At 43.9% G+C, this 9196-nt stretch overlaps 1 pseudogene; it reads left to right on the forward strand.

Annotated features, from left to right (window-relative positions):
- The first annotated feature begins 7213 nt into the window (after positions 1-7213).
- LOC103748446 lies at positions 7214-7844 on the forward strand (annotated as a pseudogene).
- The last annotated feature ends 1352 nt before the right edge of the window (positions 7845-9196 follow it).

A 9196-nucleotide genomic window follows, 5' to 3' on the forward strand; every position in this document is an offset into this window, starting at 1 on the left:
GATCCATTCAGGAAAGATGCTGGCCTCAGGAAGTCAGGGCTGGACTGGCCTGGGACCAGGGTCTGTCCCAGGCATGCAAAGGCAATGTTGGTAGGGAACCAGCCGGGGCCTGAGTGCTCCCAGAGACTAGACCAAGGAATTGGGTTGGTCTGGGTGCAAAGTATCAGGAAGCAGTGGGAAGTGTGGGCCAAGAGGTCAGGAAGAAATGGGCCAGTGCCCACTCTAGGAGGAGAAATGGAGTGGAGCAGGGAGGGTGAACAAGGCTGGGGGACTCAAGGTGCAGTGGGCATGGCCAAACTTATCTAGGAAAGATGCAGGTCCCAGGAAGCTGGGGGGCTGGGCCACCCAGGGATGCAAAGGGAGGTGAGGGTGGGAACAGGCCCCAAGGGCTCCAGGGGAGGAGAGGGAAGAATTGGGTTTTTCTGGGTACAAGGGATCAGGAAGCAGTGGGGAGTCCAGGCCAAGAGTGTCACGCCACCTCCAGTGGAGCCCGCGTGAGGAACTCTCCGTGGGTCGAGGCTGAGAAAACTTCAAAGGAAGAATGCTTCCTGGAGAATGGCTGTGTTAAAAAGGCATGCTGTGTCCTTGGCTGTTCTGCTTTAGTTCTTGTCTTCATTGCTGTCTTTATTCCTGTTCTTTCCTCATAAAGGAACTGCTTTGTACCTACTCAGGTCATTAGGCCCACCTAAAGAGAGACTAGATACAGATGATTTTCTGGGAACTCAGTAGCCTGATATTAGACTTCCTCCAAATGCTCCTCTCTTGTCTCAAACGATAAGTAGCTAAGAATAGGCAACCTTGGAAAATTCTAGATAAGTTACAGCAAGAAGAATTATTTGTAAATAATCCCCCTGCTTCAGTCCCTAGAGTTGACTCAAGGAGATCAAAGGGATACTGAAAGAAGATTGCTGCCTACAGTTAAGACAGACTTAGGAATTGCCTATGAGTAAAGGAGAGGTGGGCTATGGCATCCCCTTAAGGAAAAGGAGAGCATAGTTAGAATCCCCGAGCCCATTGATGAACCACTCCCTCATACAGGAGTTTATGAAGAAAATAATAGATGGGTAAATATTCAAGGAAGGAAAGTTTCATGGTATTCACTATAGTTTATGGATAGGTTAGTTAGATCTAGACCACCTTGGTGCCTTTACTACAAGTCAGCAGCAAAGCATACTTGAATAATTACAGGCAGTATAAGAAACATGGATAGAAAGAATAGGAAAATAAGGATTAGAGAAACAAGACTTTGAAGTTATGTGGAGTTATTATAACTTCACTGACCTTGGCCTTGGCCACCGAAACCTCAGAAGTAAAATAATATTGAGAAAATGGAACCATAAAATTACCAACCATGAAATTTATAAGTAACTGATGTTGCCAAACCACTAAGGAAAAAGGACAAATAGTCTAAGCACCTGATTAATTAGATAAGAACACTCTATACTGTACTGTATTGCTTTGATTTTGAATTGTATTTCTAAGAAAGTGATTAACCATGAAATCAACCTAATGCACAATCTTGTTCTGTAACTTGTATGAAATCTGATGCTCCACTTTAGAAAGTTACATTCAGAGCATCAACCATCTCTGTGTTGAGTCTGTTTGTCACTTGCTGAATCCTTGCCCACTCTCCGATTCCCTGTTCCTGTCGGACTGAGTGCTCTGGACCTGTTCCCGTCGGACTGAGTGCTCTGGTCTGGGCTGGTCTGTCGCAATAGAGAGCTTTTAATAATCAGATATATAGAGACTAGAAACGCATGTGCAAATGTCTTAGTGTTAATTGCATTAAAAAGCAAGAGGTCAGTCCAGAGGTCTGGGGTGCCAAGAGAAGAAACAGACCAGTGCCCACACTAGGAGGAGAGATGCGGTGGGGGAGCTGGGAGGGTAAATGAGGCTGGGGGAGTCAAGGTGCAGATGGTGTGGCCAAACTTACCCAGAAAAGATGCTGCCCCAGGAAGCTGGGGGAGGGGGCTGGGCTGCCCAGGGATGCAACAGGAGGTGGGAGCAGGAACAGGCCCTTAGGGCTCCAGGGGACGAGAGAGAGGAATTGGGTTAGTCTGGGTGCAAAGCATCAGGAAGCAGGGGAAAGTCCAGGCCAGGAGGTCAGTCCAGAGGTCTGGGGTGCCAAGAGAAGAAACGGACCAGTTCTCATAGGAGGAGAGATGGGGTTGGTGAGCTGGGATTGTGAATGAAGCTGGGGGAGTCAGGTACAGATGGTGCGGCCAAACTTACCCAAGAAAGATGCTGGTCCCAACAGCAATCATTTAAAATTTACAGTTTTCTTTGTGTGTATGTGTGCAGGTACCTGTGGAGGCCAGAAGAAAGCATCAGATTCCCTGGAGCTGGAGTTCCAGGTGGCTGTGAGTTACCTGATGTGGGTGCTGGGAACTGAACTCAGTTCCTCTGCTAAAGCAGTACATGCGCTTAATCGCTGAGTCATCTCTTCAGCCTCATGAACAAAAATCTTAAAGATTAGAATAGAACAATTGGGCCTGCTCTTAAGAAGTAACCAGAGATAGTATAGAAGAAAGTTTGGAGCCTTCTCCCCAGAAACTTTGGAGTCACTCAAACCAGATGCCAGAAGAGCCTTTCCAAGAACAGTGACAACAGGGATGCAGAGAAGAGGGTGAAGTCAAAAGATTTTTGAGGTAAATTAGATAAGATTTGGACACCATTTAGTTGTAGATGGATTGTGAGAAGAGTTAGTCGAGAGTCTGGTGCATGGTGACATCAGTGTAAAAGGTAGGACATTCAGGGATAGAGATAGTTATAAGGCTGGTGGCTACCACACTGGGCAGTGTAAATGTGGCATAAACTCAGCCTTACAGGTGAGAGAATACCTGTCCAGATGAAGGCTCCAGTGGGTATCTAGAATCAGGAGGTGAGACTTGGGCAAAGGATGATGGGGAATAAAGTGGCACCAAAACTTGAGGGAGGATGAGCTATTGCAGAAGGAGGGAAGCAAACTCTCTCTAAGGGGGTAGACAGCAAATACATGTAGGCATTGTGTTATATGTGTTCTCTGTTCTTTTTTTTTTAATGTTGAGAATTTTTAGCTTGTGACCTCTACACAAACAAGCCTCTGTCCAGATTCATCCGGTAAGCTGTAATTTGTTAAATCTTTATGTAGCAAGACCTTAATTTGGATGAGCCCAATTCTTCCTTTGTGCCTGCATGCAGGAAATGTTCCTGAAAGATCAGTAACTTCAGATTGGTGTCCCCATGAAAACCTATCACCATTCCCCACTTAACAGGTCACATCCTAGTGGGCACCTAGTGGGCATTCTTGCTCATCGTATTTAGTATATTGGCTCTTCCACACAATTTCCTCCTCAAACCTCCCATCCAGTTTTGGTAATTGTTTGGGTAGTTCTGGTCAGTGCTGGACTGAAACACAAACCCTTCCTGTTCATCCAGAACAGTGCCTCTGTCATGTCTGTTACTGGAAACACTGCAGACCTGTTAGGTCTTGACCAGCATTTTTAGTCTTCTTCAGATAAGGGTGGGTCCACCGATCAGCCAGCTTCAGCTGGGATTACAAGGCTTTCTCTATGGTTTCTCATCTTTCAGTACATTAGCTGATCATGTGATCACCAGGGACCTAACTGACGTACAGAACATCTCTTGAAGTTTGGGCTCAGAGATGGCAACACCCCTTCCACATTCTATTGCCTATAGCAGAGGCCTAAGGTAAGGCCTTAGGAAGGAAAGGAGGTGGACTGCTTGTTGACAGAAAAATCTGCAAAGTTCATTTTGAAAAGGCACAACTACCAGGAAACATGAAGAGTCAACCTTCACGCTTTGCCCAGCACCATCTTTCTGCCCAGTGCAGAAATGCTCATCCTCTAGTGCTCGGGCTCACAAATGTTAACGTCCATCAGCACCAAGTGAGAATGTCCAAATGTCTGCTGTTGGCCCCCACACCCAGAGTTCCTAATTCAGAACTGGGGTGCCATGAACTTGTCTTTCCAAGTTTCTGGGCGGTGTTAGTGTTGCTTTCCTACAGACCATTCTTTGAACCCCTTTCCTAGGCTGAGCCCTCCACATGTTCTGGATTTCACTCATGTATTCTTTTTTCTGTTTTCAGTTGACTTTCTACTCAGTGAGTTTGTTGACTGGCTGATCAACATAGCCAGGAGCTGAACAATGCACAGTCTCAGATCTTGCTGGATCAGAATGTGTACTTTAAGAAGACCTGTGGTGATCTGTTTGTACACCAAGGCCTGTGGGTCAGGCTCATTGACCTAGCATGCCTGTTCTCCATTTCTTTCAGTCTGCCTCTTCCCCCCAGTCCCATGTTAGATGTCATCACTGCTCATGAGTTCCGCTTGGTTCTCACACATCGTCAGTCATCAGTAGATTTTTGTGGCGAGATTTAGAAGTCCATATCCTGCAAATTTACCATGACCACCATTATGATCCTGGTCCAAGATGCCACCATCTCTCACTCAGGCTAGTACTGCAGCTGCTCAGTCACTTTTCCTCCACCTTCACCCCTTTGCGCTTTGTTTTCCTCCAGTCACCACAGCGAGCTTTTAAAACATCACGCTATTCTGCCTCTCAAACTTCTACAATGGTCTGCCATCCTATCTAAGATTAAAACCCAAACCCATGTGGTCGGTAAGGGTTAGGGTTAGGGTTAGGGTTAGGGTTAGGGTTAGGGTTAGGTTAGGGTTAGGGTTAGGGTTAGGGTTAGGTTAGGGTTAGGGTTAGGGTTAGGGTTAGGGTTAGGTTAAGGTTAGGGTTAGGGGTTAGGGTTAGGGTTAGGGTTAGGGTTAGGGTTAGGGTTAGGGTTAGGGTTAGGGTTAGGGTTAGGGTTAGGGTTAGGGTTAGGGTTAGGGTTAGGGTTAGGGTTAGGGTTAGGGTTAGGGTTAGGGTTAGGGTTAGGGTTAGGGTTAGGGTTAGGGTTAGGGTTAGGGTTAGGGTTAGGTTAGGGTTAGGGTTAGGGTTAGGGTTAGGTAAGGCCTTGTGTGACTGTCCTGTCCTGGCCTCTTCTCTTTCACCGGCCCATTCCACTTTAGCAATACAAGCTGCCGCCTTTCCTTTTCCAACCCGGTTTATTCCTGCCTTTGGGTTCTCGTGCGTACCGTGCTCTTCGCTCCGCACTTTCTTCTTTTGGTCTCTCCTGAATAATGCATCCACTGTTAGCAGCCTCCACTGCTCCTTATGTCCCTGTCCAGCTTTCTTCCCTGCCTTCGTACACATCACTTTTCTATCCGTCTCCCACACTAGACTGTGTAAGCTCTAAGTCTTTCTGCTCATATTTGTATGGTACTGCCATTCTCAAGCCAGATGCTCAAACCAAATACTTTGGATATGTTTTTCCTCTTCCTTTGCATCACCAGCCCCTGAGTTCAGTCTTTGCCTGTCCCATTCACTGCTTGTCCCCTCCTTTACATTCCTTATCTATCCCTTGTCTTACTTGAATCACTTCCTGACTGTCCTGCCCTTTGTGGATAGGAACCAGAGAGGTCTTCGAAAACATGTTGTCCGGTCCTTTCTACCCTTGCTTAACACCCTTCAGTTGCACTTAACTCCTTGTCTTAGAGATGCTATCTACCTTTTCATTCTGCCCTTTGCCATTTACTTGGTGTTCATAAAGTTCCACGAGCTGGAGCACAGGCCGTGGAGGAACGCTGCCTACTGGCTTGCTCCCCTGGCTCCTGCTCCACCTGCTTTCTTATACAACACAGGACCACCTGCTCAGTGGTGGCACCTCCCACAGTAGGATGCACCCTCCCACATCACTCAATAATTAAGAAAATGCCCCACCAACTTGGCCAAAGGCCAGTCCAATGGGAGCAGTTTACCAGTTGTGGCTCCCTCTACCCAGGTGTGTCAAGTTCACAAGTAAAGCTATCCAGCACAGGGTGGAAAAATACACCATGCAAACAATAAGCTCAGAGAACTGCAATGACTATGGAAATGTCATGGTTTGATACAAGGCCTTTTATAATGGTATGAAGCATAATTTATCAGACCTAAATGGGAACACTACCCCCCCCACCATAGAATTAAGACCACTTCCTTTTGCCGGGCATGGTGGTGCACGCCTTTAAGCCCAGCACTCAGGAAGCAGAGGCAGGGAAATCTCCGAGTTCAAGGCCAGCCTGGTCTACATAGTGAGTTGCTGTATAACAATTTACCAAAATTGATTCAAGATGAGATTATAAAAAATCTAAATAGCCTTATACTTAGTAAAGAAACTGAATCCATTGTAATGAATCTCCAGGCAAGTAAAACTCCAGCCCAAATGATTTTATTGGTGAATTCTGTCAGTATTTAAGAGGGAGATGCCACTCTTACAGACTCTTGTGAAGCCAGCATGGGCAACATAAGGAGACTGCAGACCAGCATCCTTCATGAACATAGCAGCAACAGCAACAAAAACAACTTAGGAAAATACTAGCAAATCAAATCCAGAAGTCTATAAAAAGGGATGGTACACATGACCAAGAGAGATTTATCCAAAGGTGCTAGGGCACTTTTACTTAAGTCAGTCAATGAGGCCTGGCGTGGTGATACATGCCTTTAATCCCAGCACTCAAAAGGCAGACGCTGGTGGTTCTCAGTGAGATGGAGGCCAGCCTGGTCTATGTAGCAAGTTCCAAGCCAGCTGGGGCTACAGGGACACCCTGTCTCAAAACAAACAAACCAACAAAAAGATAGGAGAAAAAAAGTCAATCAATGAGCCAGGCCTGATGGCATAGGCCAGTAATCTCAGCATTCCCGAGACAGAGATAGGAGGAGCATTTCAAAGGTCATCCTTGGCCACGGGACATTTTATTCAACATAATATTGCAGGCCTTAAGGTGACCAGAGAAGAAGAAAGTGGTAGAAAGCATCCAGATAGGAAAAGAAAGTAAAAGTATAAGTATAAAGAGAGGAAATGAATAAAAGTCATGAAGTCATGGAAAAGTAGGAAAACTGTTCACAGATGACTGACTGCAATTTAAGGAATTCACCGAGCAATTTAAGGAATCTATACAACAATGAATTGAACTAATAAATTAATTGAGCAATGTTGCACGGTACAAGGTCAACAAACAAAATTCACTTGTATTTCTGTATGGTAGCAACAATTTGAAAATGAGAATTCAAAAACAATTCTACTTACAGTTGTATTAAAGAATATATAACAGCTGGGTTGGAGAGTTCCCTGCAAGTCCTGGTGCGGTTAAGCCCCAAGCCCACACTGCAAAGAGAGAAAACAATGAAGAAATTAAGGCTCAAGGAACTAGAGAGTCGCCTGCAAGAAGTGGATGGATTGGAAAAGCCCAAGTTACTTCTAGAACAATATTCCCACCAGGCCGCACATTGCAGCATGCATGCTCTATACAATCCATAACACATATGATAGCATTGAAAATAAAGTGGTTGCAGATATAGGATGTGGCTGTGGAGTACTTAGCATTGGAACTGCAATGTTAGGACCAGGGTTGTGTGTTGGATTTGACATAGAAGAAGATGTACTGGAAATATTTAATAGGAATGTGGAAGAATTTGAGTTAACAGATGTTGATATGGTTCAGTGTGATGTGTACTCATTATCAAATAGATTGTCCAAGTCATTTGATACAGTAATTATGAATCCTCCCTTTGGAACCAAAAATAATAAAGGGACAGATATGGCTTTTGTAAAGACTGCTTTGGAAATGGCAAGAACAGCAGTATATTCATTACACAAATCCTCAACTAGAGAACATATTCAAAAGAAAGCTGCAGAATGGAAAATCAAGATAGAAATTATTGCAGAACTTCGATATGACTTGCCAGCATTATACAGTTTTCATAAAAAGAAATCAGTGGACATCCAAGTGGACCTAATTCGGTTTTCTTCTTAAAAGCTTCCAGAAACAAAAAGCAGCTTAAAATCTAAGATGAATAAAAATGTTGTTTACTTAAAAAAAAGAACATATAACATTAAGAATAAGTTCCATAAAGCATATAAGATGTGTGCCCTTAAAACTATAAGGAATTGCTTAGAAAAATCAAAGACCTAAATAAATTCCAAGAAATACCATGTTCACTGGCTAGAAGACTCAGTCCTAGGATTGCATCTATCTGTGGGTTTAATGCTGGTTTGTATTTCATATGGAAATGTAAAAAGCCAACAATAGCCAAGATAGTCTTTATACTGAGGAACAAATTTGGAGGACTCGGTACCATATTTCGAGAGTCACTTGAAATCCACAGTAACCCTGAGCAAGTGGTCTGTATTGTTACAAATGTCAGGCAATGGAACTGGGTGGAACAGATTCAGAAATGGGTTTAGTACATGCAGTCAATTTTTTTTTTTTTTTTTTTACAAAAGTCCCAAGGCTGTTCAATGGAGGAAGGACAAGTTTCAACAGTGCAGGATCAGTTAGCAGTACTGGAAAAAAATGAATTTGGACTTCTGTGTTAGAGAACAACAAAATTAGTATGAGACAGACATAGACCCAAAAGTAAAAGCTAAAAATAAAAAGGCTTTAAAACAAATATGGAATAACTTTGTGAGCTTGGGGTAGGCAGATTTATTAGAGGGAAGAAAAAGTCTGAAAAATTAGATTTCATTAATATTAACAGCTTGTCAAAAGACACCTTTTAAATATTTATTTATTTATTTATGTATTTATGTATTTATTTATTTTTAGTCTTTTTGAGACTAGTCTTTTTGAGTTCCACCTGGCCTGGAACTCACTATGTAGATCAGGCTGACATTGAACTCACAGAGATCTGGGATTAAAGGTGAGCACCATCACACCCAGCAAAAGACACTTAAGAAAACTGAATTTGGGATACAATAATGATCTTTTCATACAGAAATTTAAAAAAGGAAAGACCACTGGGTGTGCCTTTAATCTTGGCACTCCGGAGGCAGAGGCAGGAGGATCTCTGTGAGATGGAGGCAAGCCTGGTTTCCGTAGTGTTGTTCCAGGCCAGCGGGTGTGTATCTGCTGGAGTCCTTTAATCCTGCTGGAGAGGGTGGAAACTGGTGGTAGTGTCCCAAAGAAAGTTTACGTGTACAATTACTGTAGGGTAAGCTGATCTGGGGGAGGTGGTCCCAGCTGTATATATTTTTCAAGATGCGTCAGATTACATATTTAAATTGTGCGCATTTTACAGTGTCTAAACTTAAAGGCAATTCCCAGGGGGGTGCTGCTGGCTCTGGGTCTGCAGCTCCCTAGGGTTAGGAATCGAAACTGCACACCCT

The sequence above is a fragment of the Nannospalax galili genome, unplaced genomic scaffold (genome assembly GCF_000622305.1).
Source record: "Nannospalax galili isolate Female #2095 unplaced genomic scaffold, S.galili_v1.0 scaffold1245, whole genome shotgun sequence".
Taxonomy (NCBI): Eukaryota; Metazoa; Chordata; class Mammalia; order Rodentia; family Spalacidae; genus Nannospalax; species Nannospalax galili.